Genomic DNA, 17,103 nt, shown 5'->3' with positions numbered 1-17,103 from the left:
CCTCCATCAGACCCCCTCCTGGTGTCAGGTTTCATGCATACCAGCAGGTCCATGGGCCAACACCACTCATTTTTTCTCTTGCCCCAGCAGGAGCAGCAGTCTTTCTTAACTGGTCTTCAACCCATTCTGGTTCCCACTGTTGGAAGTTTCAGACCAGCCAAGGCTCATCCATACCCACATATAGCTCATAAATGGCTCAGTTGGGGTTGAAACCTACTGAGTCTGTCACACATCTACCCTGGTCCTCCAGAGCACCAAACTATGCTGCAGTCTAACCTGGCTCGGTGTGTTAAGTCCCAGTCTACACTTGTGCCAAGCGAGACTACAACTGTGACCCTACCAGAACGCAGCCCCCTTCCAGCTCCTGCGCCCCTTAGTGGGAAACTCCACCCAGCCAGGGCCTCCCCATAGCTCCCCAACCATGCCTGTTCCCAGCCAGTGTTAAGCATGCCAGTGGTTGCTCTGGGTCAGTTCAGCATATCCCCCAGCCTGACATGCCTCCTGCAGTGTCTCCACTGGCTCTCCTAAGCCATCCAGTGGGGTCAGAATTCCCACGGGGTTTGGCCCACACATCCCCAACACATTCTACCCTGGTTATGGTTCTCGAATGCCAGTCAATGTCATGGTTCTGCCTACTGTGACCCCTTTGCTGATCCCTCATCCTGTTAGGCAATGGGGACATCCTGCTGGACCATCCTGGAATTTTGGCTTTTGAATGAACTGGTGTCCAGTAATCTGCATTATAAAGTGATTACAGGTTCTTCAGAGAAAGATTTACTGCCATTGAGCATCTTTAGGACTGATACACGTCGCCAAAGCACTGTGGGTTCAACATGGAGCTACCCAAGCAGCATATCAAAGAACCAAACTTCCAGAACTCCCTGGCGAGGTGGCGAGCAGCCAGAGCCTGGTGCCAAATGGCTCACTGGCCACCCGGGAACCACTCACCACATGTATGTACATGCGTGGTAGCAGGCGTGTATGTTCCAGGCTTGAGGCACGGCCATCCCGAAGCCCTCAGACAGTCGGGTGGCTGTCTGGAGGTTGAATTCCTCGGGCCCCATTCCTGCCCCTCCTGGCTCCTCCTCTATCTCCAGCCACATGGCGAGCAGTGGAATGGTCCAGACTGGCTACATAGACCCTGTCGACTCCCCCCAAAAGAGGGTAGTCGACAGGGTACCGGCAAGTCTGGCAGCTGCTCACACATATACGTGTGTTGTAGCAGGTGTGTGTGTTCAAGGCTTGAGGTGCTGCCATCCCGAAGCCCCCAGGCAGCTGGGTGGCTGCCTGGAGGTTGAATTCCTTGTGCCCCAGTCCATCCCCTCTTGGCTCCTCCTCTAGCTCCAGCCGCATGGCGAGCAATGAGATGGTCCAGACCTGCTACACAGACCCCAGGGACTCACCCCAAAAGAGGGTAGTCGACAGGGTTTCTATATCTTTAAGAGTGTCTGGTTAATGCTGACTTTTGTATATGGTGGTCCCTAATGCCCGAACAACCACATTTTAAGGGCCCTGGCTCAATAGTGTAGTGGTTAATGTTCTTGCCTTATGTGCGCCAGGATCCCATATGGGCACCAGTTCTAATCCTGGCAGCCCCACTTCCCATCAGGCTCCCTGATTGTGGCCTGGGAAAGCAGTCAAGAATGGCCCAAAAAGTTGGGAATCGGGACCCACGTGGGAGAACCAGAAGAAGCTCCTGGTTCCCGGCTTCAGATTGGCTCAGTTTCGGCCATGGTGGCTGCTTGGGGAGTGAATCATCAGACAGAAGATCTTCCTTTCTGTCTCTCCTCCTCTCTGTATATCTGCCTTTCCCACTGCTTTTAGAAGAATCACTGTAAATGTCCATGTACCCAATTACCTTTTCAATGTTTCCACAATACATACTCTGGAAATTAGAATTCCATTGGTACATTTGCATAATATTTGCATGATGTTTACATTTAGGCCACAAGAGAAAAAAAAACTTATCTTTTTTTAAGTTGTATTTATTTATTTATTTATTTATTTATTTATTTATTTATTTGCTGTTCCGCAGTCAATATATAGCAACAAACAGAGACAGAGAGATTTTCTATCTATGGATTCAACCCCCCTGCCCCAAATTGGCAGCAACAGCTGAAGCTGAGCTGACCTGAGCCAGAAGGCTGGAGCTTCTTCCAGGTTTTCCATGTGAGTTCAGGGTCCCAATACTTTGGGCTGTTTTCCACTACTTTCCCGGCTACATGCAGGGAGCTGGTTGGGAAAACAGATCAGTAGCATTAGAACTATTGCCTATATGAGATCCTGGCATGTACAAGGTGAGGACTTTATCCACTAGGCTATTGAGCCATGCCCTAGCATTTTTTTTCAGTGTAAAACAGATTTATTTTTAGTTTTTTATGATATTTACATAGTTGACTAGGAGAGAAAGGGTTTAAGAATGTGGCAGCAAGGATGATACAATTGTTTCCAAATTTTAAAAATCCTCTTTCAGCACCCTGTGAAAGGGGAGAAATTAGAGTAGATGTTTCACTCAGTCTCCCCACAGCAGCAGTACCCAGGGATGGGATATGGCAAACTAATGTCGGCCCAGGGTCCCCAATGTGGCTCATGCTCCCAAGATTCCACACAAGCAATTTGGACAGTACTGAAAATCTCTGTCTTGCCAATCCAAGGATGAATAAATTGTTCTAAGGTTCTTTGGCCACCTTAGCATCTCCATTCACTCAGATATTTACTGTCAACACTTGGTCATGGTCATTGTCCCAGTTTTATGCTCTCCTTCCTCTGCTTATGGTATCAGATGTCTCTCGCAGGTCCCAATGTACTGCCATATGCTCCACATACATTGACATGGTCACTACTGCTCCATCTTAGCCATGGAGAAGGCCCAGTCTTGATGCATGTATTCCAGAGTCAGCTCACCGATCCTGTGAATTTCTCCATGGTTAGAGTTCAGAGTCCAACAGTTCTGTTGGAGAGATGCCCAAAGAAGCACAAGCACAACGAGATCGTTAAAAAAACCACTAATTCACATAGTGCATCTTAGAGTCTCCGTTTGCCCTGTTTTTCACTGCCAAAATATAGCTGAGGTGGTTGATTGACTTGTTCTGTCCTCTGTCTTTTCATGGTTGGGATTCTGAGTTTGGCAGTTATATTGGGGAAATCCCCAAAGAAATTTTGTCTGAGGAGTTCCCAGACCAGATTCTTGTATGTACTAGCAACTACAGGGCCGGGCACAGTTCATCGCCCCAATCAGCTGGTGGTTGGTTCTGTTTCCAACCCTGACTTCCACTGGAACCAATGGATGTTGAAGTCCAGCCTGACTCCCCAGCACACACTCCACACATAAACCAGTGGGAGGTGCAGCTTGTCAGAGCGACCCACAATAACCCTCACCAGGCCCGCCCCCTACCCTGGTATGCCAGTATGTGTACCAGACTAGTTCAGTCTGTCCCACATCCAATTTGGCTCTCATACATGTCAATGGGTATTGAAGCCTAATTCTATCTATCCAACTCAACTATCCAACCCTCAGGGATGTTGTTGGGTGCCTCTCTGTGTAACCACTGCAGCCCCTGTCCTGGTTTTCATGCTCTGCAGTGCTAGTGATAACCCAAGAGGGAGGTGCCCACTATTTCCCTCCGAGACCACTCTGACTCCCAGATTATAAACTATCCAGGTGGCTCTGTGGTTACACTTGACAGAATAATCCCCCAGTGCCAGCTTCTGCTAGCTGATGCTGCAGCTCAGCCCAAGCAAGCCTCACCCACTTTAATTTATGCTTACACCAATCAGGAAAAATCATCCCAGCCTGGCTTTTCCCAGATCTAGTCCACATGAGGCACACAGGTGTTGTAGCTCTGCCCAGTCTGGTCTGTTCCTATCCCAGCTCATGCTCTGAAGTGAGAGTAGCTGTCCAGCAAGGGACCTCTCCATATTCCCCCCACCAGCTCTGCCCCCTCCCTTCTGGGTTCTCACGTATGCTGGTTGGGCACTGTGGTCACATCCGGTACCGCTGACTTTACCTTGGCATTCCTTAATGTGCTCTGGTTTTTGTCTTGACCAAACCTGGCTCGACCCACACTCTGTTCTGGTGCTCAAATTTGCCAGTGGATGACGTGAACTGATTCAGCCTAGTCTGCCCCCAACCCATGCTAAATGCATGCCAGTGGGAAATTTCCCATGGCCTGTTCTGTGCTGTTTTCTATCATGCTTCTTGTGCTTACCTGCAGGGTCTGTGTCCTGACAGAGGAGTTGCCAGGCTTTACCATCAGAATCTCTCCCAGTGCTAAATTTCCTGCATACCAGGGGGTCCATGAGCCAGTCCTCCTTAGTTCACCTCCTGTCCTAGCAGGAACAGTGGCTTTTCCTGACTGGCCTTCAATCCAATCTGGTTTTCACTGTTGGATGTTTCAGCCCAGTCACGGCTCATCCATATCTACATATATCTCACACATGGCTCAGTAGTGGCTGAGACTAGCCTAATCCACCCCACATCTACCCTGGTCCTCCAGACAGTGTTGGGGTCTGGCCTGGCTTGGTGCATCCAGTCCCAGTCCACACTTGTGCCAAAGGAGACTACAACCATTTCCTGATCAAAACGCAGCCACCATTCCAGCCCATGTGCCCTTGCTGGGAACCTCAACCCCATCCCAGCTAGCATGTCCCCTTAACTCCCCCCCCCCCCCCAGGCCTATTCTCAGCCATAGATCATCCACATGCCAGTGGTTGCTCTGACTTAGTTTGGCTCAGCCCCTCACCTGTCCCAACTCTGCCTTAAACACTGTGGCTTAGTGTTCCTGGCTCACACAGACTAATAAGTGCAAGAGCCTAGTTTGGCATGACTCGTGCTCCATCCTGGTTTCTAATTTTGCTTGTGGACTGAGTTTTGCTCAGTCCTGCCAGGTCTACTCCATTCCATTACCAACTCACACATTGGCCAACCATTGGAGCTACTTTGCCCAGCTTGTCTGACCGCCAGGTCTGGACCACGTGTTGACCAGCAGGAGCTATGACTCGCCATGGGAGTTTCCCAAGAGCCTCCACTTGATCCACCCCCAGACCCAGTTCTCATACATGCCATTGGGCTTTAGGCCAGTGTTGGGCATAGTCTGGCCTTCCATTTGGCTTTGTATGAGCTGGTGAATGTTGCAGCCCGGCCCACCACATACCCTCCCTATTCAGGATGCACATTCGGGTGCTGCTGCCTTAACAAGTCCAGACTGGTGTTGGTTACTTCACCTGTGAGTGATGGCAGGCTCCTTGGTCACACCTAGCTTAGTCCATCAGCACCCCAACTCTTGAGTTAATCAGTGGGGCTAGTATTTCCACAGGGTGTGGCCGACACTTGCTCCACAGAATCTACGCATGGATATGGTTCTCTTGTGTGCTAGTTAATGTCATGGCCCTGCCTAATGTGACCCTTCTCCTGATCCATCATCATGTCAAATAATAGGATATGATTCTGCTAGATAAGCCCCAAGTCTTAGCTTGCATGGACTGGTGTTCGGTGGTCAGCATTGTTCAGTGATAACAAGTTCTTCAAAGGAAAAATTACTCTGTCGTTTGGAATCATTAGGATAGATTCACATCCCAGAACACAGTGGGTTCAATGTGGAGCTACCTAAGCAGCACTTCAAAGAACCAAAACCCCAGAGGTCCCAGCTGGGCAGGCAGCAGGAGGAGCCTGGCACCAAATGATCTCGCCCCTCCCCAATCCCATCCCCTGCTCAATGATGGTGGCAGGTGGGCCCTGTTGCTTCCCAGCCTCTGAGACCTCCACTCTTGCTGTACTCACACTAAAGGGAGCATCCCCTCAAACCCAGGCAGGCACGGTGAAAGCTCACCCTGGGCATGTAGTGGCTGGAGTCAGGGATCTGTACATGGAGATGCCCCGGCCTGGCACCCACCAGCAGCTAGCATGATGCTTTAAGTTTCCACCCCTAATTCCAAGCTCATGACCCTCTCCAATCACATCCCCCATTCAATTATGGCGGTGGCTGGGCCCTAGGCTTGCCCAGGCCCCAAGAATTCCACCCTAAGTGTACTCACCCTGAAGATAGCAGCCCCTGGAGCCCAGGCATGCCTGGGGACAGCTAACCATTGGCATGCGATGGCTGGAGTAAATGATCTGAGCATTGAGACACCCGAGTCTGGCACCCACCATGTTCTACCCATTTTAATATGACGCAAATACAATGCCCCTCTGACAACATCAGCCAGTTCCCCTGCAAGACGCTACAACCAGGTGCCTATAAATGCACCACCTGGGGACAGTCCATACTCTGTGGCAGGCAACCAAAGGATGTCTATGTGCTCTGAGCCCTGAAGCAGCCAAGTGAATGGCATTTGCTTTTGTGCAACATCCCAAAATATTCTTGTAGAGGGTAGTGAAATCCAAAAATGACAACAATTTGATGGGGGGAGAGGACTGGCACAGTGGCCTAGCAGTTAAAGCCTTTGAATACACTATGATTCATATAGGCAAGGTTCTAATTTGCATCCCGCTTCCCATCCAACTCCATGCTTATGACATGGGAGAGAGATGAGGATGTCCCAAGGCCTTGGAACCCTGCACATGCATGGGAAACCTGGAAGAAATTCCTGACTCCTGGCATCAGGTAAGTTCAGCTCATTCAGTTGATGCCACCTGGGAAGTAAATCACTGGATGCAAGTTCTTCCTATCTGTCTCTCCTCCATTCCATATATCTGACTTTCCAATAAAATAAATAAATAAATAAAAATTTTAAAAATTTAACAGGAATCCAATTTTTCTTAAATCTTTACTCAATTCACTGAACAATATTTCAGCTTGGCTTCACTCTTTGTCCTTAATCCTGGAGCTCATATCTGAAGCCAATTTTACCCATGAAAATAAAATGTCCATCCCAGGGAGAAGCCTCCTGAAGAGACAAAAAGTTCCAAGGGGCTTTCAAGTTCAACTTTCTCATTAGCAATGAGGACAAACACTAGTCCTGAGAGATGATATAAATGTACACCAATTGCTTAATCACACAAGTTGCAATAACTTTTGTAACAGCACACACTGTTTAAGATGCTAGATGGGTTGTAGAGAGAGAAAGAAAAAAATGCACTGTTATGCACTCTAACAAGACTCCCAATATCCTGAAAGTAACATACTCCATGTGAGAAATTTAAGCCTGGTGTCTTCACCATGCTGTCCAATTCACTTTGAATGAGAAAATCACCTGTGCCTTGTGTTTCAAGCTGGGATTAGCTCATTGTAAAAGGTGGCCAGGATGGGTCAGTTCATAGCATCCACCATCAGATCTGAGAACCAGGATGTTGTGTAGGATTGGGGCTGGATCAGGACACAATAGACAATTCACATCAATGCTGAGCCAGGGTCAAGATGGGCTGGGATGGGCCACAGCACACAGCAGCATCATGTGCTAAGCTGCACATAGCCAGGCCACAACACATGCTGGGGATGATGAGGTGAGTCAAACCATGCCAGTCAGGGGATGTTAGTGCTGGACCCATGAGCCCTGGGTAGGGAACTTTCAGTGGGGCCCTCATAACCTGATGTCAGATAATTCTCATGTCTCTGGTATACACCTGTTGAGTCTTGGGGATTTTCCTAATCAGCAGGCCCCAAGACCTAATCAGCTGGGGTAAGACAATAGTGTTTCTCAGCTGTAGAACCACCATAGACTAACTGGTGAGGGAGAACTTGATAGGAAGATGTTGCAAGCTTATACAGAGTAGAAAAGGGACAATGCAGAAGGGTGTTCCTGACAGTTCTGCCACCCAACAATGACTCTGAAACAGGCTGATAGGCATGCTTATCTCTCCGGATGCTCCAAACAAATCACAAGCCACTTTCCACAGGTGGGGTTGGAGGCTGTGTTGCAGGCCACATGCAGGTAGGCCAAGATTAGCTAGCTCCTGGGCTGAACGCTATTCCTTGGGGCGTGTTCATTACATGTGACTGGTAAACAGGATGAGGGTTACATTTAACCTCTTAGAGTTTCTTATCAGGGAAGTTTTAACACAATTCCTCCAAGGACAGAGAGATTGGAGTGCAGCCCACCACTCTGGCTATATACCCAATCAACAGGTCAAGATGGAGCCTTTGTTAGTTGAGGGCACTGTCAGGAGTTTGCCTTGGCTACACGGTTTGCCATGTACCTATGGCTTCCCGCATGTGCTAAGCAGGCAGATATCCAGGGGTAATTTCTCATACTTATTATGCAAGGAGATCCTTTGTTGGTCCAGATGATGCAAGAGAATCTCCACTATGCTCAAGATTCATCCTTCAAACATGGATCTTTGGCATTACAATTGCAACATGCATCTTTGATTCTGATATAAGTTTATAGAAGGATGTGGAATTTTGAGATTCTAACAAAGCTCTATTGGATGCATGTGTAAATGACAGTGATGGGATGTTAAACAAGTGTTATGCACTGAACATTTATTATCAGCATTAAAATATGAAATCAGAACTCATTCACAATTTCCAACACACAAAAAAGGGAGATCATGTACAAATTGCATCTTAATACTTTAGCAGCATGAACCCCGTGTTCTGAAATACAGTGACACATTTCATGTGTATTATTTAACACATTTAGAGAGCTTCAAAGTTTTTCCAACATCTATTGCACATTTACAGTTTTCTATTTACACTTTGGTAATGTTTGTTTCATTCACTTTATAAGCCCTGACAAACCATGATGACTGGTTTATGGTAAGCAATGTCTCTTTCCATGCTTTTTTATTTCTGATCTCTGTGGCTTTGTGGAAAATCAACTTAAAAATGATTTTTCAGTCAATGCAGTCATATTTTATTTAATTCTGTGGACATACTGTTTATTAGAGCACTTATGCAGTGGCACTCAAAGTGTGTTTGTGTATGAACTTTTCCACACTTGTTCAGACATTAATATTATGAATATTTTCCCACACTGATTATTCATTATACTTCATCTTTGTGAAATTGCTGATGTAAAATGAGACCTGACTGGAGGTAAAGACTTTTCCACATCAGTGTATGCATAGTTTTTCCTCCAGGTGGGTTTTCCGATGCATCATTAAGTATGCTCCAGCCAGAAGTATTTCCATACTCACTACTTTCATGTTTTTTCTCTGTGTGAATCAACAGAGTCTAATCAAAACTGATGGCTTCCAAAAGGCATTGGTACACTATCTACATTCATAATGTTTTCTGTGTGAATTCTGATGTGCAATGAAACCTGACTGCCTGCAAAAGCATTTTCCACACTCACTACATCTGTATGGTTCTTATCCTGCATGGATTCTCTGATGTCTCATGAGGTGTGACTTTCTGTAATAGGCTTTCTGACAACCACTACATTCATAACAGTTTTCCTTGTGTGGATTTTGTGATGTGTTGTGACCCACAGTCACTACATTCATAAGGCATTTCCCTTGTGGATTCTCTGATGTTTGATTCGATGTGACTTCTGAGAAAATGCTTTCCCACACTGCTTATATTCACAAGGTTTTTGCCCAGTGTGTATTCTCTGATGTGTAATGAGATTTGATAAGTTGGTAAGGGTTTTTCTGCACTCATTACATTTAAAAGTTTTTTCTCTGGATGAGATTCTCTGATGCTTGATGAACTATGACTTCTGAGAAAAACTTTTCCACATTCACTACATTCATAAGGTTGTTGCCTTATGTGGATTCTCTGGTGTCTAATGAGATGATGAGTTGCGAAAGGCTTTCCCACACTGGCTACATACATAACACTTTTTCCCTGTCTAAATTCTTTTATGCAATACTAGGTGTGACTTCTGAGAAAAAGCTTTTACACTCTTACTACATTCATTAGGCTTTACTCCCTGTATGTATTCTCTGATGTCTAATGAGATCTGAGTACTTAATAAAGGCTTTTCCACACGGGCTACATTCATAACGTTTTTCCCCTGTGTGGATTCTCACATGTATAATTAGACTTGAGTGGTTGCTAAAGGCCCTTCCACACTCACTACGTCTATGTGCTTTTTCCCCTGTGTGGATTCTCTTATGTCTAATGAGAGCTGATGAGTTGGTAAAGGCTTTTCCACACTCACTACATTCATAAGGTTTTTCCCCTGTGTGGATTCTCTGATGCATGATTAGGTTTGACTTCTCAGAAAAAGCTTTCCCACAATCACTACATTCATAAGGTTTTTCCCCTGTGTGGATTCTCTGATGAATGATGAGGTATGACTTCTGAGAAAAAGCTTTTCCACACTGGCTACATTTGTAAGGCTTTTCTCCTTTGTGGATTCTCTGGTGAATGATTAGGGATGACATCTGAGAAAAAGTTTTTCCACACTGGCTACAAGCATACGGTTTTTCCCCTGTGTGGATTCTCTGATGATCGGTCAGGGATGACTTCTTAGAAAAAGCTTTCCCACAATCACTGCATTCGTAAGGTTTTTTCCTTTTGTGGATTCTCTGATGCACGATTAGGTTTGACTTCTGAGAAAAAGCTTTTCCACACTGGCTACATGCATACGGTTTTTCCCCTGTGTGGATTCTCTGATGAATAATTAGGGATGACTTCTGAGAAAAAGCTTTTCCACACTGGTTACATTCATAAGGTTTTTCCCCTGTGTGGATTCTCTGATGCATGATTAGGTTTGACTTCTGAGAAAAAGCTTTTCCACACTGGCTACATTCATATGGTTTTTCCCCTGTGTGGATTCTCTGATGTGTAATGAAATCTGACTGTTTGGTAAAGGCTTTTCCACGCTCACTACATTCATATGTTTTCCACTCCATGTAAATTCTCTGATGGCTAATGAGAGATAATTGCTTGTTAGAGGCTTTCCCAAGCTCATTGCATTCATATGGCTTCTCTCCAGTATGAAGGATCTGATCTCTTGTCAGTTCTGACTTCTGGTAAACATGCTCTTCGCATTCGTTGCTCATATAGAAATTTTCTCCTGTGTCCATTCTCTGTTTGTTGGAAATGCAAGATGTACAGCTAAAAGATTTTGTACAACAGCCACATAAATAGTAACTCTTTGCTGTTTGGCTTATCTGATTTACTTTGACATCTGTTTTATTCATAAGAGATTTCTCACTCTTAAAATGTTCATTGAGTTTTCTCTCCTGGTTGTGTTTGCTGATGTTTCCCAAAATAAAGGTTGTTGAGGAACATTTTCTTTTCAACCTGAATTGTTTCTCCCACATTGACAGGTTGCTTATTACATGGGTCTTTGGTATAAACTTTGTCACACATAAGGAATTTCTTCTTTGCGCTGAAAGTTTTTTTCTTTCCCATTGTGTTCAAAAGACTGCTGACAAATGTGCATCTTCTCCTGCTGAGTGGGGCTTTCCCCACTCTGGACGTTGTTCTTAGGGACATTAGAAGCACACTTCCTCCCAAATGGCATTTCACTAGGCTTCCTATGAGAAAAAAATGAAATACATTATGGTGCCTCTCCCTCTCTCCTTGTGAGAAGCACATCATCTCACTCCTGCAAGATGGTTCTCTGCTCCTCACCCCCTTCCAAGTGCAAGTGCTCACTCAGCAGGTAAAACTTTTGTCTACAACTGATTCCATTTTTGTTGCTATAGCATGCTCAGAAAAGAACCACCAAACATTCCTGATAACTTTTGCTGTGTGTCTTACATGGCATATGATAAAGACTGTGGTTCTTAGACCAGAGCTATGTGTCTTGACTCAGCAGACAGAAAACTGCATAATGTTGATATGCTTTCATCAAGTTTGGCTGAACCTTAAGAAAATGACCCTTGGTACACCATCACTCTGCACAAATATGGGTCCATCCAACCACATGCCCACACCACCACCACTACCATCACTGCCTAGCTCTGGCTAAACCTTCAGATGCATTATACTGTCAGAGGGTGGAGATAGTAAGCATAGCAGTTCAGGATTTAAGAGGCTATAATCGCCAGCTACCTATTTGCACTTTCCTAACCAGCTCAGTTCTGATTTTGGTAGCAAGACTCTTGGTGATTGTGTTTGAAAAACTCCTGAGGGAGTATTGACAGCCCCTGGCAGAGGCCACTTTTCTGCATGACTTGAAATTCCCTTGATAGATTCTGAATCCCAACAACCTGACATTATATCCATTTTCTGAGCTACTTTCTCATGATTCAGAATGGTTATCCTCCTAGAACCCACAAGTATTTTGCTTGGGTTCAATCTTTTTATTTTTAGAGATAGATTTGCTTTTGTTGGAAAGTCAGATATACACAGAGGAGAGACAGAAAATGATCTTCAATGTGCTGGTTCACTCCCAAAGTGGCCGAAATCGGCAGAGCTCAGCTGACACAAAGCCAGGAGCCAGAAACCTCTTCTAGGTCTCCGACAGAAGTGTAGGGTCACAAGGGTTTGGGCTGTCCTTGACTGCCATCCCAGGCCACAAGCAGGGAGATGGATGTTAAATGTGGCAGCCAGGAGGTGAGCCAATATCAATATGGCATCCCAGGAGGTGTAAGGCATGTAATTATCCAGTAGGATACCATGCTATGCCTTTGGGATTGATCTTTTGAAATTACCTATTTGTTACTTTGTATGATGCCCTCTATACTTCCTAGATGAATTGAGAAAAGACCAGTTTCTTTATTTTTTCCCCATCCCGTTTTGATCACTCACCTGGCTCCCTACCTCTGAGACCTGAACAGCCATAGAATGGCAGGGATACATCTGGAGTTGTGCAATAGCAGCTATTGCCTGGCTTGTTGAGAATATACAGATGGGAAATGTCTTACCCACAGGTTCCTGTCCAGACAAGCAAGGGCCAGGGAACACTTAAAAACCTAAGACCCTCCTGAAAAATTGTGGGGTCTTTCCCTCTCTCCATTCAAGAGTCAAACCATCTCCTGGTTCTCTCAAGAAATGCTATTCAGTTCCTCTGCTTTCTACATTCACCTGGTCACTTTGCAAATAAAACTTGTCTGCAAATGAAAAAAAGAAAAAAAAGAAACAAATAAATCATGCTTCTCACTTTTTTTTCTCTTGCATAATTTCCCATTTAGATCATATTTCAATTTTGGCCAGAGCTAATACTAAGCATTTTTATGACAATGCTACTCTTTGGAGCTATTACATAATTTTTGTGATTACAACTTGCCTGAAGATTATTTCTTGAAGTTTCTGATTAGCTCCTAGAAGCTCATTCTTTCTGTAGCAATCTGAAATGAGGAAAAGAATAACCATATCCATGAATCACAACTAAGTGTTTCTTTTCCAATGTTCAAGTAAAGCCAATGAGGTTTATTGCCATTCTAGATAGAGCAGATTTTAATATTAGTACAATGTGAACATTTATGAGCATTATATTGTGCATGACATGCTGTTTATTAATGCATTAATATAATAAATGATTTTTCAAATAAAAAATCAATTATTTGGAATTGTGTATTTTAATTTGCTGGAGAGTATGACAGAAAATGTGGCACAAAAATTCAAACTAAGGCCTGGGCATCTTACATCCTTTATCAATGCCAGTTTGTCTTATATTGACTGCTCTGCTTCAAATATAACTTCATGAAAATTTATCTTATAAGGTGGCAGATGATGACTCAACTGCTTGCCATCATGGAAAAGACCAATATATAGGTCTAGATTTAAAGTTACATACTGGCAAATTTTGAAAGGCATTGCTAGAATAAACCTACACATGGAGACTCTATAATACCTGTGTCTCATCTGCTGTTCTTTAGAAAGAAACTTTTACAACAAAAATCAGAGAGAATTCCAGTCAACATTTACTGAGAGAAGTACCAACTTCCCTGCCTACTATGTTCTGACCTACCAGGAAGTCCCTGGTTGACAGATTTCTCCACTGTCCATGGCACTGATTCTTGCTGCAACTTGAAGATCACATTAGGTTTTGCCATGCAGTACCCTGTTCATAGAAAATAATGTAGATTTTGCAAAATCACTACTAGCCCTACCAACTACTAGACTTTGCAAAGTCGTCTTTCATTTGTCATCTATACAGAAGCATTTTGTTTGAGCATGACAGAGTTTCACTCACCAACAGACAGCAGATTGTTATAGGTCACAAGCATCACCTTTCTGTACAAGGTATGCTGAGAATTGTCCATTATCTGCCATTCTTCCTGGGTAAAGTCCACAGCAACATCTTCAAATGACACCAACATCTGTAACAGCACATGTCTCCTCAGTTCTGGATCATTAAATAGAAACACTGACAGTGCGTTTTTGCATATTTAATTTGTAACTTCTGTGTGCAGCTTAATTTACAATCTATAGAACATCATAGAGTAACAACAGAATAAAGATATCTTGGCCTGTACTACTTTTGCAACTCCAGTACTACAACAGGATATCCCTTACTATTGTCTTAAAGGTCACTTTCTCTAAAGATTCTGACCCTAATGAACTATTGAAGGCATTGTTACAATGTACCTGCAATGAAAGACATCACACTCAGTTTGTCCCTTTTATTGCCACTCTGCTTTTATAACAAATAATCATATAGACACTGAACCAAAATATTAACTCAATACCAGTAATAGTAAGGTGGGTGTAATTCTTCTGAGTTTAATTTGCATCTTCTATGGATGCAGCTTTCTTTACAATATACATAGCAACACAGAGTAAAAACAAAACAAAATATCTTGGTTTGTATTATTTTTGCAATTCTGAAGTTACAATTCCTTTATTATTCTGTATTAGATTGTTTTTTATAATAGTTATAAAGTTAGTTTACTCAGTAATCTGCACTTATATAACCACATAAATTAAATAATATGATAGATAAACAATACACATCTTTAATGTTGCACATGAAAATGAGGAAATTTTTAATAATTTATGAGTGTTTCTCTCAAACATTCTGATATTTAAAAATTACATAAAGTAATAATATAATTCAGTTTTCTTATTCCAACAAGAAGTAAAACTTTGGAAATATTTTTAAACTGAACTTGCATAGAACAGTAAATATTTCCTGCAACTTATGCTAGAATTATATATATATATCCAATAATTTTAAATATATATACATAAGTATCCCATCACTTCTGAGTATGTACATGTTAAAATCCTTTCTAGCATTTGTTTTACTTTTTATGAAATAATATTTAAATTAAATGAAAATTTTAATTCCTACATAGAGAACTACAGCTTAGTAGTAAAACAAGTTACAGCCTTATATAGAACCTTCTTATAAAAAGTCTATAATATTGACAATTTACAGCCTGCCAGTTGAACAGACATTGTAACAAATCTACTTTTTAAAAATATGTTTTAGAACCCCTGTAACATTAAGCAGTTATTTGGGTTTTTTTTTTGTCTCTTTTTCTAGCTACTTATTAATGATGTTAATATAAAACACAATTAATGTAACTGTTACACATAATTTTAGCAACAGAATGATACTTTTTTTGTGTCTTCCCTTTTTCCTCCTGTTGTGTTTTTAAACATTTGAAATAACATGTTCTAAATTTACATTGTACTCAAGATCCCAATTTCCATGAAGTGAGTCAAAGGAAAGCATGATGACCAGAGTTTAATAGGTAAGAACTATAAGTATAATTAAATAAAAAGATGTGTCAATCATACACAGTTTACAAACACAATTCATTAAATTATAGAATATCATTCTTCACCATTTGTTTGACAAAGACATAAATCAAAGTGACAAGATTACATTTGCATGAATACTGATACACACCATTGTTTCTTCCTTTTTTGTTTTTGTTGCTTGTGATTTGTTAAGCTACTCTGTTAGCTTTCCATTAGAAATGAACTTGGTGGATGGACATGATATTGACATGCATGGACTGCTGACTGGTGATCAATAGCCAAAATTTATTAGTGGCATCACACTTTATGGACCTAGGGTCATATAGAATAAGGAGGATTTGTTGAGCTTATCTAAGAAACCCATCAATTGTGTCTATACCCTTGTTTGGAACTCTTTTATTTTGTATATCCTACCAAGTGTTATTCACATTCTAGCCACTCAGTTATTCTCATACAAATGATATCCACTTAGTTCTACAAAAGGTATCCATTCGGTTCTCATACAAATGTTATCCCATCAGTTGCAATCCTATGCTCACTGACCTTCTAGGGTCAAGATGTTTTTCTATACTGCTCTATATAACAGAAGGTCATATTTCTGTATCTGTATTTAAGATATTTTACTTCACATCTTGTCCCCTAGTTACACTCATTTTGATGGAATACACAGATTTTTTTTTCACAGCTAACAGTCTATTGTACATATACACTATGTTTTACTTATTCATCTAATGATGGACACCTTGGTCCATTCCATATTTAGGTAATATGAACAGTGCTACTATAAGCAAAATGGCTACAGCTATCTCTTTCATACAATGTGTTCAAAACTTTCAGAACATGCAAATAGTAGATCGCTCAAACATACAACAAGCTTATTTCTTATCATCTAAGAAATTTTATACTATTTCCACAGGATGGAATTAATTTATTATCCATTAACATTGCACTAAAGTTCCCATTTTTCACGTCATAATCAGCATTTGTTACCATTTCTTCCAAATATTAATAGCGATTTTGACAGGTTTGAGATGGTATTTCATCGGGATTTTGATTTACATTTCCGAACAGCTACATTCTGAGAACTATTTACTAAGGTTCTTTGATCATTTCTTTACCAAACTGAATATTTTTATGTTGTTAAGATCACATGGAGATTGAAAGATAAAATTGCCAATTTGAACAAAACCTGGAACTTCTTGTGTCATGATATTTGACAAATTTTTAGGTACAATATAGAAGCTTAAATTAAAGAACAAATGGGGTGAATACTAGAATGAGATTCCATTTCATCTGGCTGAGAATGCAAAAATGGACTTTTGGAAAGGACTCCATTAATATGAGACATTCTGATGGAAGCACTGGGCATTCAGTGACATGTGGGATGAGAGTAAGTAGCGTGAAACACATGTAACTACAGATTTTGGAGGAATTTAAGAATATGAAAAGTAAATACTTTTCCAAGTTAGCAAATGCTAACATCTTAGTAATCCAAGAAGCCCATACTACAAATACAATCACACCAGAAAAAAAATTTATCATAAAATATGACCTTCCATGCATGCTAAAATTGGATATGGGGTGGGCCAAGCTGCAACTGGAAGGATGC

General features: G+C 42.2%; 1 long non-coding RNA gene across 1 annotated transcript; it reads right to left on the bottom strand.

Moving 5' to 3' along the window:
* Nucleotides 1-10,883: 10,883 nt before the first annotated feature.
* On the bottom strand, nt 10,884-13,822 carry LOC131481965 (uncharacterized). The gene is made up of 3 exons (XR_009246671.1): nt 13,753-13,822; nt 13,065-13,129; nt 10,884-11,367 (listed from the first exon to the last, which is right to left on the bottom strand). It is a non-coding gene; the product is annotated as an uncharacterized LOC131481965 (long non-coding RNA).
* Between the last annotated feature and the right edge of the window lie 3,281 nt (nt 13,823-17,103).

The sequence above is a fragment of the Ochotona princeps genome, chromosome 14, assembly GCF_030435755.1.
Source record: "Ochotona princeps isolate mOchPri1 chromosome 14, mOchPri1.hap1, whole genome shotgun sequence".
NCBI classification, from domain to species: domain Eukaryota; kingdom Metazoa; phylum Chordata; class Mammalia; order Lagomorpha; family Ochotonidae; genus Ochotona; species Ochotona princeps.
The sequence above is the reverse complement of the archived record's forward strand: the minus strand, read 5'-3'. Positions and strand labels throughout refer to the sequence as shown.